This window comes from Argentina anserina, chromosome 4, assembly GCF_933775445.1.
Source record: "Argentina anserina chromosome 4, drPotAnse1.1, whole genome shotgun sequence".
NCBI classification, from domain to species: domain Eukaryota; kingdom Viridiplantae; phylum Streptophyta; class Magnoliopsida; order Rosales; family Rosaceae; genus Argentina; species Argentina anserina.
Window position 1 is genome coordinate 27,006,474 of NC_065875.1, and position 20,851 is coordinate 27,027,324.

General features: G+C 38.8%; 1 pseudogene; it reads right to left on the bottom strand.

The window, feature by feature from the left end:
- Positions 1 to 8,244: 8,244 nt before the first annotated feature.
- LOC126792513 (AMP deaminase-like) lies at positions 8,245 to 20,637 on the bottom strand (annotated as a pseudogene).
- Between the last annotated feature and the right edge of the window lie 214 nt (positions 20,638 to 20,851).

Here is a 20,851-nt window from a genome sequence, read left to right on the forward strand (position 1 = left end):
ATTTCCAATTATTCATACAATTTAAACCCGAAAATTCTGGTTATTACACAATTGCATTTTGATCCTCCAACTTCAAAGTTTGCAACGCAACCCCGGATTGGTTCATCACAACCGGAAGGTTGTTGGCTTTCTTCATATAATGGATCCAAAGATCCTAGGTCATATCAACAGAGTTTATCATCTTCTCGAACTCCTTGCTTTGCACCGACTCCAACAGTAATTTGTTTCCCCGAATTCATAAGGGATATTGCATGTCACGCACTAATAATTTTAATGAAAATCCAATTTTAGAAGGAAATATTAATGGGCCAAATCTATATTACTATAACTGGAAACGTTTAGTGTTAACAGTTTCACTAATAAATTAAATTTCTGAGAATATCCATTATTAAAGACAAAATAGATGGAGAAATATATATGATGTAAATAACAAAAAAATAAAATAAAGAAATATGGAGTATGGAGTATGGAGTATGGAAACGTGAGGGTATAGTGATGGTTACAGTGTTTCACGCCCTGAAGGCTACCCACGTTCAATTGTAATTGCCCATTGCAGTTTGAGTGGGATTGTTCAACAAAAAGCCAATCCCCATTGAAACCAACATGCCATAGCAAGAGGGGGTTTTACTCTTCCATCTCTCTCTTTGGGAAAATCTCCTTCCTTCCTCAGTCTTTTCCTCTATCTCTTCTCCTCCTCTGCTCGGCCCTTCGATGCTTCCTATGCCGAATGTGTTTGAATTCATCGCCTCTCTTTCTCTCTCAGGGATGGAAGTAGTTTTGCGGTAGAGAAAGCTACGATGGATATATGACTACTAGAAGATCAAGCTTGCCTTTTTAACATTTTCTTGATGCCTTTGTGGCTTAATGAATCTCTTAAATTTTTTGTCCATGAAGGTAATGTTATTGTTATTGCATGTGTAGATAAAATTGCTTAGTTGTTGTATGAGTTGTGACAAAAAATTAATGTATATGTCAGATTGTTATTTTAAAGTGTGAGGTATATATTATTCAATGTTTCTATAATTAATTAGAGTGTATGTTTTTAAGATTGGAAAAGATAATGCACGCACATACGCGCAGGAAGCTAGACTAGCTAGTATTAATTATTGAAATTTGCAAATCCAATTTTTTTTAAAGGGAAGGAAATATAAATCAAATATTTATACCAAAATCAATTACAAAATGATGTGGCATTACCACCTCATCAATCAATTTCAATTACGTGGAGATTTATCTAGTTAATTAAAACAGAAACTTTGAGAAAAAGAAATCAAAACCCTAATGGTTTACATAAACCAAAATAAATCCAAAGGTTTTTAACCGCTTATTCTCCTCTCCTTATAACTTGCTAGATGACTTCTTAGCAAACATAATCAAAATCATTTTTATTAATCTTGCAGAAAACTCAAAAGTAATCATCGATGAAAATACTAAGGAAATAATTTCCAAAATTTAGAAAAGGTTGAAACTTCTATGTTTTTATCATTGATCCTACTCGTATGAATAAAAACAAAGACAAGATTCGAATAGAATCGAGATGAATAAAAGATTTTTGGAGCTCTTTGATCGACAAGAGTCCTTATCGATGAACTGTAATGGTATATGCCCACAAAGAAATCGATGGAGGTGCCATCACTGGCATGGATATATATAATAATAATACAAAAAAAAAAAAGAGTTGTAGGAACGCAGATGGATGTTCTTTCTCATGTACCCTTTTTACGTTTTTTTATTCATTTTACTCTGATCCTTTTTTTATATATAGGAAAGTAATCAAGAGTTATTAAAGAATTTTGTAAAATTAGTCAAAATCCATGTCACTAATATTGGCAAACAAAAGTGATGAAGTGGCAATAACTTCATTTGGGAACCATGTTTTGTAAAATATTTTGGTGTGTGTAGCAATTAATTGCTGAAATTTGCAAACCCAATTCCAAAAGAAAAGGAAGGAAATATTAATTACTGAAATTTGCTATTTCTTGCTTTCCAAAAAGATCTCCAATCGAATCCAAAAGAAATTGGGAGAAAGATAATGTTGATTGAGGATCCTAATATTGAATAGGAATAACTCCCAAATAAAGCACTATATATAAGAGGCACCCTATTATCTTTCAGACCAAAGAAAGGCCTTCATCTAATATCTAAACCCTAACGTTGACGGAAAAGAACAAACGGCGATCGATGACTATCGCAAGCAATGGAGATAGCGGCAAAGACAGGGCGATATACGTAAGGGTGTCAGGCCACGAAGATAATTTCTGGTACGTGATCGAGGAGAAATCATCAATGAAACCACTATTATCATCTGCCAATGAGGTGATTGGATGCCAATCTGAAAAAGATATAGTTCGACGACTCCCTCTTCCAGATTCAGGTCATGACTCTAACAACCTTGCTGTTTTAGACTCCCATATGTATCTGATTGGTGGAGATTTGTATACACATACCCATTTGACTGATGATTCTCTTGGATATCGTCATGTGGATGTGGAACAACTGGATTTATTGGAGATAAAGGAATGGCAGACAGGAGGTGGAAAACTTACAGGCCAGCAAGAGGGAGGAGTAGCTGTTGGCCAGGATGGTTATCTTTATTCGATCGGACCAACAATTTACCGACTCCATCCCTCTAAGGGTAAATTTGAGCAGTTGCCTATACCGCCACAAGGCCCCAACCCCCTGGGAATGGGATTATTATGTCATGCACGTCTTCTTGGTATCACTAAGAAAAAACTTTACGTCTATACCGAAGGAGGTGGAGTTTGTTTAGCCAATGCTATGCTTTCATTTGATCTGGAGTCATGGAATTGGGACGAGCTTGATGACAACTTTTGGGGTGATTGGTCTCCCGGAGTAGTACTTTACGAGGACCGCTACTTGTTTTCTTTTGGCACTAGGAATCCCAAACTCAAACCATGGTTCAGGAGAGATCATGTGGAGGAGGAGGAGGAGGACGACATAGAGGTTCCTGGGATATATGTTTTTGATCTTAAGCGGTGTGAATGGCTACCTGAACCAATTCAGGGCCTCCCTAGTGATGGAACAGTGATTCCTCACGTTTACGAGCCACCAGTAGATGTGATTGAGTTCCGAGGATTCTCTCCACATTTATTCCATATCAGAAAGGACGACGATCACCACTTGGCTTTGCTATGGGACTCTGTTGGCAAGTCTATAAGTTCTCTTACCTGGAGTAAGTTCATACTGGATGTTTGTAATACTACTGATGATATCCCCCGTTTCTATGCTCATTCACTGTCACGCGGATATTGTCTGCTTGATGAGAAGACCGGCCCATTGCTTAATTCTGCTGTTGGGATGTAAGCACTGCCGACGTTTACTACTAATTTGTTTGAGGTCTGGGTCCTATATATGAGAAACTATGTTGAAGATGAATACCTTATCAACAATGTGTTGGATCCACTTTGATTGTCAATTGCCTGAACTGTTTGTTCCTAGTGCATTTTATGCCTTATAATTCATGTTTGTTTAATTTTGTTTTGCAATATATCGTCCATTATGCTGTAGTAATTTTATTGTCTCGTTTGCATTTTGTTTGTCTTGTTAGGTATTGTTCTACAGCAGTATTGCATTGTCTTGTTCTTATTTCAATTAACTCAACTAACTGATAAAGGTCACAAATAAGTGAAACCATACATACTGAATCAGACGGTAGATAGAGGGTGTCTTAAAATGCACGTGGGTCTGTGAGATGTATGAATGGTGGATTAGAGGTATGTATGGTATGCAGCGCTACAACATAGAATTTCCCGTCTATTAGCAAAAACTTAGGTTTACTTTGCCAGAAAGACGTGCAGGTTTTTTAAGGATCAATAGCTAAATCTGTTTATTATAGATAACATTAATAGGTTTTTATTTTTATTTTTTTTAGAATGAAATCATCTATATGAAGAATCTAACATTCAATGATTTGTGTGTTTGAACTTTTTACAATTATGTCCCTGCATCTCATCAGCTGAGTTATGGATTGATCATCAGTTCCATCCTAAATTAGAAGAAGCATATATATATAACCCGGCCTATAGCTGTATATACATATACAACCACACACAGAGTAGTCAAACTGAGGCTAATTGAAACGATAATTAGCTCGATCAGTATTATTTTAAACACACAGATTATTACTTTGATCAGCGTGCATAACATGTGCATAGACCAAGTGAATTTATAAAGCGCTGGTTATCATTTCAAGTTTTTTCGTTTAGCGCTTAGACACAGCTTGCAAAAAGCACTGTTTCACAATTTATGCAATTGTAATGAATCAGCATATCCACTGCATGTACGCATAGATTTTGATAAAACAACAGCAAAATCGCAAGGTAAAGTGACAAAGAGGGGAAAAGGAAGCATATTATTATTTTTAGAGAATTATGATATATGAAAGCTTCTGCACATCATAGTGTTGACGATGAATAATTGGCTATTTAGCTTTTTGCTCATCTGCTTTTCGCATTTAGCTAGGGCGACTGCTATACCACTATTTGTGCTTAGCGACATATCATAATTATGCAATTCAAATAAACTCATATTTAGATTTTGATTATGACTGCATAGTTGCATGTTATATTATCGTAGAACAAGAATATGAAAACAAATAAGAATGCAGACACGTGTACAGGTAAAATGTAATTTATTGATAATCAAGCGCGGGATTACAATCTTTGTGAACTCATCTGATTCCATCTCCGTATGTGACTTGACTCAAGGGTGACATGCACTTGATCTTGAGAATTTGAGTTTGGATTTTGATTTGATGAAGAACAAAAGATTTGGTAGCTTGATGATTCTTCGTGGATTTGGGAGACTTCGGAATTTCTCAAGAGTGATCTTGCTGAAGTGATTTTCTATCTTCTTCTCACGTTCCCTTCTCTTTATGTTGGAATTGATATTTATAGTGTTAAGGTTTCTTTTTTATAAAATATTTTAATGACACTAAAATAATAATATTTCTTTAATTATATAATTAAATCAATATGTATTTTCTGATTAATTTAAAATTAGTTATTCTCATAACTAAATAAAACAGAAAATAATTAATTTAATTATAACCGTTAAAGAATTTATTAATTTAATCAAATGTTCGATTACCATTTCGAATCATCAATGATATTCAATTTCTGATTTAAGTCGGAATCACGTAGCTTCAATTACGATCATCCATTTATGTGCTGACACCAGTTTTATTCGGATCCGCACTAACTTTGTTGACTTTTGTGCCACATGTGCAATTTTTTCGGGTTCTTGGTCGATTTAATCATTTAATAAAGATGATTTATTTCATTAAATTTCATATGTCTACAAATGTAACGACCCTAAAATTTCGAGCTTAAAAACTCAAAATCTTAAAATCGTTAAACACAAAAATAATCTCAATGAAATCGAAATCATTTTAATGTTGCAGCGGATCACATCTGAGTTTAAAATATAACTCAGTCAAGCCGATTATTACAAACCCAAATGATAATTCAACATATAACAAATGGAATTGTATAATCCTCACAACAACCTCACAAATAAAATCACACCAAATCTCACACACAATCCACGCTGGAACCTCACCACGACTGGATGCGATCGACTTCGAGTCTTCGGAGTCGTCACTCAATCACCACTACTCAGCACCTGCGGAAGTATCCCCTACACCATTGAAATTGGTGCACCGGGATTGCAACACAAACCCGGTAAGCTTTACAGCTCGTATGAGTAAAATATTGCAATAACTCTCGTCTCATAAAAGACACAACTCCACATCAACACAGTATAATGAAAATCATGAGAAAACGAGCAACCCATCTGGTTACTCTAATACTTTCACAAAATGGTAACTAATGAGCGCTGGTACACATCTGTTACCCCTCACTTAGTATACCGCTGATGTTGGGTAACCACCCGCCACCCAACATCCACAACAAGCTGAGTACCCATGAGCAGATAACCACCCGTTACCTTCATGCAGTACTATGGCAGACAGACTAGAGCTCTAACTGTATCGTAACCTTCGCCCGGCCAAAGGCTAGGTTCCGACTTGCCTCACATGTACAATAATCTCACATCATATTGTACCACACATCACGTCCGAAGACAAATCACAATATTTCACATTTTCCGTGATAAAATCATGTACAATAATCTCACATCATATTGTACCACACATCACGTCCGAAGACAAATCACAATATTTCACATTTTCCGTGATAAAATCATGTACAATAATCACTCATCATATTGCACGTTTTAAAACTTTCACAATATCACCACAATAAAAATCATAACAGTATATTATATAGCGAACTATATATATTCGTATTTATTTACCATTTATACTATATACATAGTTCTCTATGTCCTATACATGTCATATTTTCTGTCACCGAATTGACTATTTTTAATGAATTAATAACAGTATGCAATTTAATGAACTATATATATATTTGTACTTATTACCATTATACTGTATATATGTAGTCCACTAAATTATATACATATTGTAATTCATTAAATAAACACACTTGCAAAAATGTTGAATCACCACGAGGGTAGATTCGTAATTCAGTGAGATTTTACTCACCTTATTGACTTGAGCGTGAATCCCACAATTTCTGAAGATAATTTCCTTCCCTCGCTTTATAGATCACCTTGAAAAGATAAGAAAGGAATTTAGGATCGTTTCGTTAAACCTTTAAATGCCAAAACAGTAATAAACGGTTACTGTTCAGCAACTTTGGTTTATACGAAGTTACTGTTCACTATTCACTATTCACGGTTACTGTACAATACTCAATTAATACGTATTTCTGTACGTATAAGTACTATATACGTATTTTGTACGTATAAATATTATATATGTATTTTTGTATGTATAACTATTATATACGTATTTCTGTACGTATAAATATTATATACGTATTTCTGTTTAAAGGTAAATACAATCTCAGTAAATAAAATTTACTAATTACCTTTTACAAATTACTTTTTACATTTACTGAAAGTAATTTATATTTACATTTACCGAAGGTAAAATTTAATTACATTTACCGTAGTAAATAAAATTTACATTTACATTTACCGCAAACAGTAAATTACCAAAATACCCTTCTGTCAAAACTGTTCTTACCGCCGCACGTGGCGGCGCGTGGCTCTCACGCTCCGCTCACTGTGGCAGCGCGTGGGGCCCACGCGCCGAGCCCAAAACCGGCGCGTGGCACGCCACCGCCGCCCCAAATCTCTCCCTTTTCTTTTCCCTTCCTCCTCCACTGCCTCATGCCGCCCCTAGACCCTTACACACTCCCACACGCGCCGCCTAAGGCGGCGGTGTCTACCATACCCTCCTTCCTCCGATCTTCTCCAAAATCACTCCAATTCGATCCCAAAATTACAACAACCCATCAACACAACCAAACAAACGTAAATCTCACCTAATCAATCTCTTGGATGCACCGAAGCTTGTCGGATCGGCAGTGCTCGGCTTGGGTGAGGGGCGGTGTGGCGAGCTTGGGTTTTGGCGAGGGGGAACTCGCGATGCCGTAGGGAGGAGCGGTGTAGCACACAACCACCTGGATGAGGAGATCGTCGGCGATGGAGTTCTCGGAGGGGGAAGGCTCGATGTCGATCCACAGCGACGAAGGAAGGCGCGTCTTGCTTCGGGAAGGATGCAGACGTGTTGTGGTGGAGCAGCGACCGGCGGTGAGCAGCACGGAGCCGGAGTTCGTCCGGTCTTGGTGGAATTTCTTGAAGAAGGGGGAGTCGGGGGAAGGAGAGAGAGCCGAGAGAGAGAGAGAGAGAAAAAGGGGGGCGGCTGTTTGGAGAGAGTGAGAGAATGGGTTTTCCTGAAATGGAAACCCTAATCTCTAAATCATTCTATTTATACTAGTTTCCAAATCGGAAACTAACTTCCGACGTTAATAACTTTTACGTACGTCGTCCGATTAGAACGCGTCACATATCCACGAATTCGTATCGACGTGCTCTACAACTTTCGTGAAGAAAGTTTTCACAACCGAGCGACGAAATAAAAGTCGATAAATTCGTTCGGAAACGTAACGTTTTCTTACTAACGTTCTCGGAACATTTCCGTTTCCATTTCGCAACGTTTGCAAATAATCATATTCATTTAAACTGAAATTCATGTCTTTATAGGACTCAAATTAATTCAAATAATGTATTTGAAATTTAGGGTTATTACAATCTACCCCCCTTAAAGGAATTTCGTCCCGAAATTCAAACTCACTCAACAAACAACTGTAGATATCTTGTCTTCATATTCGACTCTAGCTCCAAAGTTGCATCATCTTCATCATGATGGCTCACTAACACCTTGACTAGTTCTACTTCCTTCCCACGAAGCTTCTTTGTGGATCTACCCAGAACACGATCCGGCTCAATAACAAAAGTGGTATTTCCCTTCACCTCAATGGTGCTATGATCGATCACATGCGTCTTATATGGTTCCTACTTTCCCAACATAGAAATGTGGAAGGCGTTGTGAATGCCCGACATGCTAGTTGGGAAGGCTAGTTTTCCCACCTTCTCGAGAATCTCAAAGGCCCAACATACCTCCGCCAACTTTCTTTCTTGTCAAATCTCACTACATCCAACTTGACCCAACAGATAGGTGTTCGACATGGTCTACCTTAAGTGCCTCACAGGGTACCATGCCGATGCTGGAATGGTAACTGTCGTTGTAGGCGAACTCAATCAATGTCAAATGATTTCACAGCTACCTTAAAATCCACCATACAAGCTCTCAACCTATCTTCAGTTACCTCAAACTTCCTCCATCAGACAATCTGTCACATGTCCTAACCATAATAGTCGCATGTGAGCTACTCAAAATATAATCATCCTCCCGAAACCTAATGATGTTTTCAGCATGGAGGCGTCAACGCCCTCTTTTGTCTAGTTCACCACTCTCTTGCGATTTGACAGACTATCCTCACGTCATGAGTTAGCTCCCACCACTGAGCATGGCTGAAACTCTCAACATCTAACATGAGTCAAATTAATGATTAACACATGCCTACTACTTACATTACACATAGTGGTTTTCAAATAAACGTGCTTTATCACGACAATACCTTCATGACTTCACCACCAATCATCATTAGAATAATGAACCTACCATTCATTCCAATCAACAAAATAATCCCCTTTCATGATCATCTTATTATAACCATAAAAAGTTGTCGTGCATGATACCCACTCAAGTACCATATTTGTATCGGCAACACAATAAAGAAATCTTAACTCATTGAGTTCACAACCACCACAGAACACCACCTTGGATTAAGAATTACTCTCAAACAGTTCACCAGAGAATCGACTAATATACGCAAAAGGCTGTAGAAAATTCTACCACCCCCACAAGAGATATGCATCACGCATCCTACCACCTTCACCAAAGCTTACCGTCGGAAAGAAGTTACAGCTACCTGCTTCAAGTCGCAGGACAGGTAAAGAAAATATTTATCTCCCAATAGTGGAACATGAATATTAGGTGGAATTACAGTGCAAAATAAACACAACCACAATCGAGATATACCATACCCCTTGGTTCATGCATACCTCAACTGTATGACACATGGTCCCCCACAACGCCCCAGTGGCATCATCTATAGCATTGATTTTTCCCACAGTTGTAATACAATAAATTCAGTAAACAATGCAACAACTGAATCCTGATATTGGGTCCACCATCTCGTCCAGACTAACCCAAGATTGTTGCCACACCACCACTCTAACATTTGTTTCTTTACTTTTATCATGACTCTCATGGCCAACGCATTCGGCCAAAAAAACTCCTATGCAAGCAGCAATATAATTGATCACTCTCTTATCATAAAATTTATCCCTGGTTGAACACTTGAGTCAACATCTCCTTATCCAACAATAATAATTTGATGCATAGAGGGAAAAAGAGCATCTAAGTCTCAAATACTAATACTACTTGCACGTGAAAGGAAAATCTGATTCTCAACCATTTCTTTACCGGTTGGAAGGTGCTTGTCACGAAAAATTCGTCAAAACACCACTAAGCTAGGGTCATCTCATACCTTACCTTCAATAGAGTTTACTTCAGAGTCATTGCGTCTCATTTGGACCTGTGGCATTGTGAAGTTCCAATCCCCAACACCAAAATAATTAAATCCTGAAAGATCAGCGTTCTCAATTAAATGCTCATCTAGCAAAATAATTAATTTGTGACGTCTAAATGAAATTTCTTTAACACATTAGATTTCTTGCTCAGCCAAGAACAATGTGTAACTTCAATTGTCAATGTCCGAAACAAAACGAGCTGGAACGCAACAACGACGTAATGTGAATCTCAGTTAAATAATTGTATCACCACCTTAAGGACGTATCACACACATCAATAATCCTAGGGAAATGATACCTAGTCTTGATGGTCACCTTAATCATTCCCCTATAATTCACACTCAACCGCATGAGACTTCTTTCTTATTCACGAATAACACCGGCACAACTCAAGCTGAGACACTAGGTTTGATGAACCCTAGGTCTAATATGTCATCTATCTGCTCTTTCAATCCTTTAAACTCATTCTTTCCCAATCCCCATAAGGCGCCTTTGATACAGATGCTATACCAAGCACATCATCAATAAAGAATTCAACAACTCTCGAAGGAGGTAACTCAGTATCTCCTGAAACACCTCACTATACTCGAATAGTAGAACAATGTCTGTGATAGCTACTTCTAGATCCACAAACTCCACCTTTGCCAAGACTCTAGCTATCATGGCATTATCCGACTCGAGGCACAGATACGAAACTCTGGTATCCTGGGTCTATGAAAGAACTCATCATGTCAACACAATCAATCACCGCGTACTGCGGCCTCAACCAATCAATTCCTCAGATCACATCATAGTGTGGTCCGGAATCACTATCAAATAAGCAGAGAACTCTCTACTTCCAGTCACAATAGGACAAGCCGTTCATTGTCTCCAATTTCGAGGAACACTCCAAAAGCGAAGTGACACATAAAGAGTTTCCCATAGGCGTAGGAATCAATCCTAACCCCTCCACTGCCAACTATCAATAAGTGAATGTGGCTATCATCCTCTTCTCTAACTCAGAGTACTCGATCATCACCAAGTAAGTTCCAATACTCCGATCCAATGGTCCGCTACCATATGATCCAAGCGTCATGAAATGACAGCCCTAGCAGCTCACTCATGTCCGTGATCAACCTCAACACACGACTATCGTCTCTAATGATAGCAACAAGATCAACTTGTCTTTCCAGTGGAGCAGCCTCCTTATAAAGGTTCTATACATTGCGAACTCGGCCTGCAGCCCTAACTTGGCCTCGACCTCTCGTCCGTCCTCGGCCCTGTCCACGGCCATTTTCCAAATTCATCACCATTCAACAATCAACACTCAGTCATACTTGTGAAGTCTCGAATTCGACAAAATAGATCCAACCAATATCAATCATGAAATTTCAGAAGAAGGTGAATCATCGGAGTATCGTCACAATACTCTCTACAGGACCAAACCGTGAGGTATGGCTCCTAAAACACTCTCGCGTACCCGACGACATATCAATACCGAGGAGCATGTGATGGGGGCCCGCCTGCAGTCGGATCATCGCCCCCGGATGATATTGATAATCGCCAAATACGCAATTAGGCTCTGATACCAACTGTAACGACCCTAAAATTTCGAGCTTAAAAACTCAAAATCTTAAAATCGTTAAACACAAAAATAATCTCAATGAAATCGAAATCATTTTAATGTTGCAGCGGATCACATCTGAGTTTAAAATATAACTCAGTCAAGCCGATTATTACAAACCCAAATGATAATTCAACATATAACAAATGGAATTGTATAATCCTCACAACAACCTCACAAATAAAATCACACCAAATCTCACACACAATCCACGCTGGAACCTCACCACAACTGGATGCGATCGACTTCGAGTCTTCGGAGTCGTCACTCAATCACCACTACTCAGCACCTGCGGAAGTATCCCCTACACCATTGAAATTGGTGCACCGGGATTGCAACACAAACCCGGTAAGCTTTACAGCTCGTATGAGTAAAATATTGCAATAACTCTCGTCTCATAAAAGACACAACTCCACATCAACACAGTATAATGAAAATCATGAGAAAACGAGCAACCCATCTGGTTACTCTAATACTTTCACAAAATGGTAACTAATGAGCGCTGGTACACATCTGTTACCCCTCACTTAGTATACCGCTGATGTTGGGTAACCACCCGCCACCCAACATCCACAACAAGCTGAGTACCCATGAGCAGATAACCACCCGTTACCTTCATGCAGTACTATGGCAGACAGACTAGAGCTCTAACTGTATCGTAACCTTCGCCCGGCCAAAGGCTAGGTTCCGACTTGCCTCACATGTACAATAATCTCACATCATATTGTACCACACATCACGTCCGAAGACAAATCACAATATTTCACATTTTCCGTGATAAAATCATGTACAATAATCTCACATCATATTGTACCACACATCACGTCCGAAGACAAATCACAATATTTCACATTTTCCGTGATAAAATCATGTACAATAATCACTCATCATATTGCACGTTTTAAAACTTTCACAATATCACCACAATAAAAATCATAACAGTATATTATATAGCGAACTATATATATTCGTATTTATTTACCATTTATACTATATACATAGTTCTCTATGTCCTATACATGTCATATTTTCTGTCACCGAATTGACTATTTTTAATGAATTAATAACAGTATGCAATTTAATGAACTATATATATATTTGTACTTATTACCATTATACTGTATATATGTAGTCCACTAAATTATATACATATTGTAATTCATTAAATAAACACACTTGCAAAAATGTTGAATCACCACGAGGGTAGATTCGTAATTCAGTGAGATTTTACTCACCTTATTGACTTGAGCGTGAATCCCACAATTTCTGAAGATAATTTCCTTCCCTCGCTTTATAGATCACCTTGAAAAGATAAGAAAGGAATTTAGGATCGTTTCGTTAAACCTTTAAATGCCAAAACAGTAATAAACGGTTACTGTTCAGCAACTTTGGTTTATACGAAGTTACTGTTCACTATTCACTATTCACGGTTACTGTACAATACTCAATTAATACGTATTTCTGTACGTATAAGTACTATATACGTATTTTGTACGTATAAATATTATATATGTATTTTTGTATGTATAACTATTATATACGTATTTCTGTACGTATAAATATTATATACGTATTTCTGTTTAAAGGTAAATACAATCTCAGTAAATAAAATTTACTAATTACCTTTTACAAATTACTTTTTACATTTACTGAAAGTAATTTATATTTACATTTACCGAAGGTAAAATTTAATTACATTTACCGTAGTAAATAAAATTTACATTTACATTTACCGCAAACAGTAAATTACCAAAATACCCTTCTGTCAAAACTGTTCTTACCGCCGCACGTGGCGGCGCGTGGCTCTCACGCTCCGCTCACTGTGGCAGCGCGTGGGGCCCACGCGCCGAGCCCAAAACCGGCGCGTGGCACGCCACCGCCGCCCCAAATCTCTCCCTTTTCTTTTCCCTTCCTCCTCCACTGCCTCATGCCGCCCCTAGACCCTTACACACTCCCACACGCGCCGCCTAAGGCGGCGGTGTCTACCATACCCTCCTTCCTCCGATCTTCTCCAAAATCACTCCAATTCGATCCCAAAATTACAACAACCCATCAACACAACCAAACAAACGTAAATCTCACCTAATCAATCTCTTGGATGCACCGAAGCTTGTCGGATCGGCAGTGCTCGGCTTGGGTGAGGGGCGGTGTGGCGAGCTTGGGTTTTGGCGAGGGGGAACTCGCGATGCCGTAGGGAGGAGCGGTGTAGCACACAACCACCTGGATGAGGAGATCGTCGGCGATGGAGTTTTCGGAGGGGGAAGGCTCGGTGTCGATCCACAGCGACGAAGGAAGGCGCGTCTTGCTTCGGGAAGGATGCAGACGTGTTGTGGTGGAGCAGCGACCGGCGGTGAGCAGCACGGAGCCGGAGTTCGTCCGGTCTTGGTGGAATTTCTTGAAGAAGGGGGAGTCGGGGGAAGGAGAGAGAGCCGAGAGAGAGAGAGAGAAAAAGGGGGGCGGCTGTTTGGAGAGAGTGAGAGAATGGGTTTTCCTGAAATGGAAACCCTAATCTCTAAATCATTCTATTTATACTAGTTTCCAAATCGGAAACTAACTTCCGACGTTAATAACTTTTACGTACGTCGTCCGATTAGAACGCGTCACATATCCACGAATTCGTATCGACGTGCTCTACAACTTTCGTGAAGAAAGTTTTCACAACCGAGCGACGAAATAAAAGTCGATAAATTCGTTCGGAAACGTAACGTTTTCTTACTAACGTTCTCGGAACATTTCCGTTTCCATTTCGCAACGTTTGCAAACAATCATATTCATTTAAACTGAAATTCATGTCTTTATAGGACTCAAATTAATTCAAATAATGTATTTGAAATTTAGGGTTATTACAACAAATATTCATTGCAGTTTACATTCAGTTAGCAGCAAAATCACCAACAGTTGGAACATTTGTCTTCAATGATATTCTCTGAATTCAATTTCATCTTCCATTGTCTCTAAATGTGCACGTAATAACTTATCTGTTATAAATTGTTGTCTCATGATAGTAATTAGTAAGTGCCGGTCCAGATTTCCCTATCATAGTTTTCTAGTAGTGACATAGCAATGCTTTTCCTGTTGAGAAAATTTTAGTACTGTACTGTTTCAAAACTACAACTACATACATAGGTCCAAAATTGGAAACCCTCTCTCCTCTCTTTCTCCGCCTCCCTTTCTTCTCTCTCCCCGAACTCTCTCTCCCTCACCTCAGAAAAATCGCCTCCGGCGATCTGCCTCCCTGGGCCGCCGTGACACGCACCGCCCGGCTCTACGACGTCGCAAGGACCCACGTCGTCGTGAAGTCGCAAGGACGTCGCCAAGTTTCTGCATATTTCCTCCGCCACTGTCGAGCCACTCCGGCGCCTCTTTGGTGCTTCCACGGCTTGAACAAGGTAAGGGTTGATTGAATCGAGTTGTTGTGATGTTATTGTGGTGTTTTTTGATAGATTTGTGGAAGATTGGAGGAGATTGGAGAAGGAAAGGAGGAGGGGTTACCGCCGCCTTAGGCGGCGCGTGTGGGTGCGTGGAGGGGGTAGGAGGCGGCGTGAGGCCGTGGAGGAGAAGAGGGAGGAGAAAGGAAGAGAAATGGGGCGGCGGTGGCGTGCTACGCGCCGGCTTTAGGCTCGGCACGTGGGCCCCACACGCTGCCACAGTGAGTGCCGCGTGAGCGCCACGTGCGGCCTGCTGGAGGTGGCGCGTGTACCCCATGCGCTGCCACGTGCGGCGGCGCGTGAACAGTGTTTTTAAAGGGTAAATTTGTAATGTATTTTTACGTGCGGTAAATGTAAAATTGATTTACATACGGTAAATGTAAATTTATTTTACATACGGTAAATGTAAATATAAATTACTTTCATTAATTTTAAAAAGTAATTTCAGAAGGATAAATCAGTAATTAATATTTACTGAGACATTATTTACATTTGAATAGTATTCATATGTACATAAATATATAAACAGTATGTATACGTACATGGATACGTAATTGATGTGTATTTATACAGAAATACGTGAATAGTAATTTCGTGAACAATAATTTCGTAAAACCAGAAATTGCTGAACAATAACTTATTATTACTGTTTCGGCATTTAAGGTTGACGAAACAATTCTAAATTCTTTTCTTATCTTTTCAAGGTGATCGATAAATCAAGGAAATGAATTACCTTCGGAAATTGTGAGATTACGCTCGAGTTAATAAAGTGAGTAAAATCTCACATTACGAATCTACTCTAGCGGTAATTCGGGATTTATGCAGAATTTTAAAGAATGAAATATGACATGTATATGATATAGTGAAATATATATTTGTATAAATGGTAAATATGTACATATATATAGTTTGTTATATTATATACTGTTAGGATTTTATTGTGAATAAGATCATTTTGATGATGAGATATATATATATTGAGCATTTTGATTTGATTGTACAATATAACGTGATGCTTATTGTACGTGGTTTTAACATTGAGTTTGTTAAAACGTGTTTATGTCTTCGGACGAGTTTTATGTCTTCGGACGTGTTTTTGTCTTCGGACGAGTTTATGTTTTCGGACCAGTCTTCGGACTTGTTTGGCATGTCGGAACCTAGTCTTTGGCCGGGCGAAAGTTACGATACAGTTAGAGCTCTAGTTTGTCTGTCGGAGTACTGCATGTGGGGTAACAGATGGGTTATCGGCTCATGAGTACTCATATTTTTAGACATTGGGTGGCAGGAGGTTGCCTATGTCGGTGGTGTACTACATGAGGGGTAACAGAGGTGTACCGGTGCTCATGAATACCCGTGTTATAAATGCATATGGGTAATCAGAGGGGTTACCCAATTTCTCATGAGCACTTTCATTTTATTATTTATAGACAACCAGATGGGCCGTCTATTGACTCATGAATGCATTTATAATTGATGTTTTTATGGATTTTTTTGTATATAGTTATATACGAGTTTTATTTATGTTTTACTCATACGAGCTGTAAAGCTTATCGGGTTTGTGTTTACAATCCCGGTGCACCAATACGATGGTGTAAGGGATAACTCCGCAGGTGTGGATTAGCGGAAAGTGACGGATCGCTCAGAGGACTTGAAGTTATTTATGTCCAGCTTGTGGTGAGGATTTATTTGTGGATTTTTGTGAGAATTTGTGAAGATTATTACATTTCCATTTGATGTAATGTTGAATTATGAATTTGGTTTGTAATAATTGGTTTGTCTGAGTTGTGTTGTGAACTCAATAATGATCCGATGTGGCATTTAAAATGATTTCGATTCATTGAGATTGTTTTAGTGTTTCATGACTTCGGAATTTGAATTTTTATGCTCGAAATTTTGGTGTCGTTACACTAATATGCTGAAAACATTTCTGTTTTGATAATGATACACCAATCCAACCCCTCCAAAGTCAACGACAACAACCATGTCACAGATAGAAGATCTCAGCGATGAAGATAGACATTGACTACTAAAACAGAACAGATATAGAAGGAAAATAAAAAAGCATTAATGTACCAGTATTAACCATACTACATTCTCGCTATAAATGTCATTGTTAACAAACCAGCTTGCCAGTTGATCCCACTCACTTTGTTTTCTTCCATAAATTGAAATCCTGTACTCTGCCATCTGTCAAAGGAGAAATTCATAATCAGACATGCACACATCATTAATGAAGCAAACCTCTATTTGTAACTAAGAATAGAGACAAAGAGAGAGCAGTAGACTTTTGTTTTCCTATAAAATTTTAAAGAGAAAAACCTGATATTTCATGCCTTCAAGGTCTTTTAAAACTTCCTTTGTTACTTCTGCTAAAAATCGTCCTGCAATTGTATACCCAAGTAAAACATTAGCTTTACAAGACAATTCCATCTGAAGAGATTAATAAAACTATGCACTTCAATTTATATAAGAGTTGATTTTCAAAGGAAAATTGAACAAGAACCAACGAGAATATCCATGATCTCCAGATCTTAACAATTTACTTTCAAAATGATCATACCTTGGATAAGATTGTCTTGCTTCAAGAATATCTCTCTGAGTCTGCTCTGTCCACATGGATTATACTTAAGGTTGAACTTGTCGAATCGATGAAAAGTAGTCTTATCCGCATGAACATCTAATAAGTCAACATTCAGATCATACCTAAAAAAAATCAATGTGAGTGAGTCAGAGAGAGAAAGGGCTTTTATTATCCATAGATAAACAGTATCAGGACATGCAATGTTTACCCTGTCAAGTCCAAACTCTCAAAAACTTCCTTGAGTGTAAGATACTTTCCATCTCTGAATATGACAACCTGCATCCAAGTAACTTAATCTCATATTTAGAAATTTCAACTGTCACAAAAAAAATGAAAAAGGTTGAATCTGTAACACATCCAATTAACTGAAACAAATTAAAAGGAACATAATCTTGTACCTCATCAGGTTCTTTTTTCAGCTTTGACTTGATAAAATTCAGAAGATGCTTCTGGTTCATGCAAGCAGAATGATGCACATGTGTATCAATTTTTCTAATGTTGTAAAAATCACGGTGGGGTGCACCCTTCTGAGTTCTGAGCTAAGAATTCCTCCCCCTCATTTAATAAATGATGTACACGGTATTTCTGCACGTTAACCAGATAAGTCAAAAACAGAACCCAAAGATTGAAAGATAAGCCTAAGTAGCTAAACCAACCTCGTCAAGATATCTTAACCTATGATAGCATACAGAGCGAACATTTCCGATAGACACAACTTTAAGGAGATAATGAAGATCAGTGAAAAATGTTGTAGCACTCGCAACAGGGTAGAGCTCTTCAGAGTCTGCAAGGGTAACAAAACATAAGTTTCTCATATGCAACATTCTCTCACTAAATTAACTAAAACCAAAGAAACTTCAAATTAAGTTTCAATTCTTACCATTTTCACTTGCATAAACATGTACGACACCGTCCTCCGTCCTAAAGCAGTGCTGCATAGATATCCGGAAGAAAAAAGTAACTAAACCAACAGCTAATAAGCAAGTAACTTGAAAACATGAACACCCAAAAGTTTGGTATATTTTAAATGAGCACTGAATAACTCACAGCTGATGGTTTAACAGGTTCAAAATGAAATGGGTTGCTTTTCTTCTCTGATGAATCTGGCTTGGCTACCCTCCATGTAACAACATTTTCCCTGTAAAGGTACTTCTTGCGCAGATCCAAGCAATCGCGTATCATCCGGTGTACTTCTTCATCCTCTTTGTTTTTTGATTCTAGATAACATTGTTTTGACAAAAAGAGAAAGATGCTTCAATCTATAACCCAACATCAATAATTTGATGTTGTGACTGGCATATTGAAATCAAATCCAGACAAATGAAACAAAAGAAACGACATTCTCATATCAGACTGACAGAAAATTATATATGTAGCATTTCACAATGTCAAAATCAATTATGCTACAGCATCCAAAAAAATGGATTTTTTTTAAATGAACAAAATGTATTCAAGTGTAACTAGAATGATAAGTGAACCACTGCAGATAAAAAAGGGACTCGGAATGAAAAATAAAGCAAGTGACAGAGTTGCGAAAGTAATTATTAGTTGGATATTAAATTACCATTCATTGGTGCAGTTAGTGGTAAAAGAATTCTTGCAAAAGAGGGGTCATTCCTCCCCAGCTGTGCCGAACCTCCATCTACCTCTTGTATAAAGCTGTTACTTGTACGCATCACTGCATAAGAGTTTGACAGCTCAAATTCACAATCACCATACATCTACTAGTGAAATGTCCAGAGGCAATTCCATCATACACACTGAACTTATAATTAAAGTTGTCGAAACAAAAGTGAGTTTAAAGTACAACCCATTACTGCCTGTTTGCGTTTGCACATAGACAGTATTACTCCACCAAAGAAAATTAGCATAAACTCTTTCTCCATAAAATCTTATTGATGAATATCTACAGTGTGGTGTGTTTTCTAGAGCATTGATTTTATTTCAGATATGAATTCTTCTTTCAGTTTTAGAACTAGAGATAATAAATTTACGAACAACAGATATTTTTCACCACTGCGTTCAAAGCCCTTGGCATTGGTACCTTCATTTTGGTAAACTGACTGAAACAACAAAAGAAGAACAACATGATCATTTTTTTCTGATCAGCACAATGCATACGAATAGCGAGTGACAACATTGAGGTAAACCTACATTGTCATTTGCATCTCCATTCTCATAGTTGAAAGGAGAATCATCCTCATTAGCATACTCAGTTCCTTCCTCATCGGAATCATCCACACGTCCGGCGTGAGATCTCGGAGTCGTTAACCTACCAACAGACTGAGACACTACAAATATAAAAACTCAAAAATTACGCGAGTGAAAAGTTAAAAAAATCGAAACAGAAAGAGTAAATTCAAGTGAAAAGAGAGTGTAAGAGACCGTTAGGTTGATCGGTTCGGAGCGGCGGGAGGTCGGAGGGGATGAAATTGAGCCTATCCGCCGACGAAGAGAACCGAGGAGCTCGATAATTGGAGAGCGGATCAAACTTAGCGACCTCCTCGATCAAACCGCCGGACCTCATATCCGCATTGGGAATTGACGACGAGATTCTGTAGTAGGGAATCGACTTCTCGTCCAACGACTGAGACGGCGTCGTTTTGCGGTCGACGACGGTGTTGTCGCGGTCGGAGGCAGAGGCTCCTCCTCGCCGCTCGTCTTCTTCGATGTAATCTTCCTCTTCTTCTTCTTCGGAGGCGTCGGGGTGGGAGTGGAGGCGGGAAGGCGGCTTGCGGCGGATCTCGATGAGGCGGTCGATGACTTGGTCGACGCTGCGTTTGTGGATGTAGAAGGCGGAGACGGCCATGAGGGAGGCGCCGACTAAGGCGGCCATGGCGAGGTTCAGAGCGGAGGTTGGTGATGATGATGAAGATGAAGATGACGAGTCCATTTTTGGGAGTGGACTCGACTCTTCGGTGAGTTTGTTTTAGGCCTTCGGGTTTTGAGGAGAGTGATGAAATGAAATGGAGGTCGTTGATAGGAGAGAGGGTTTTATAGCACTGCTCTCGTGATGCAGTGGCGAGTTGCTGCGCGAAAGGGTTTAAGGGGTGGGGCCCCTTGTATCGGTAGAGTCCGGTAAAGGATATACACGTGGAGGGATTTTTTTTTTTGAATGTTTGCAAT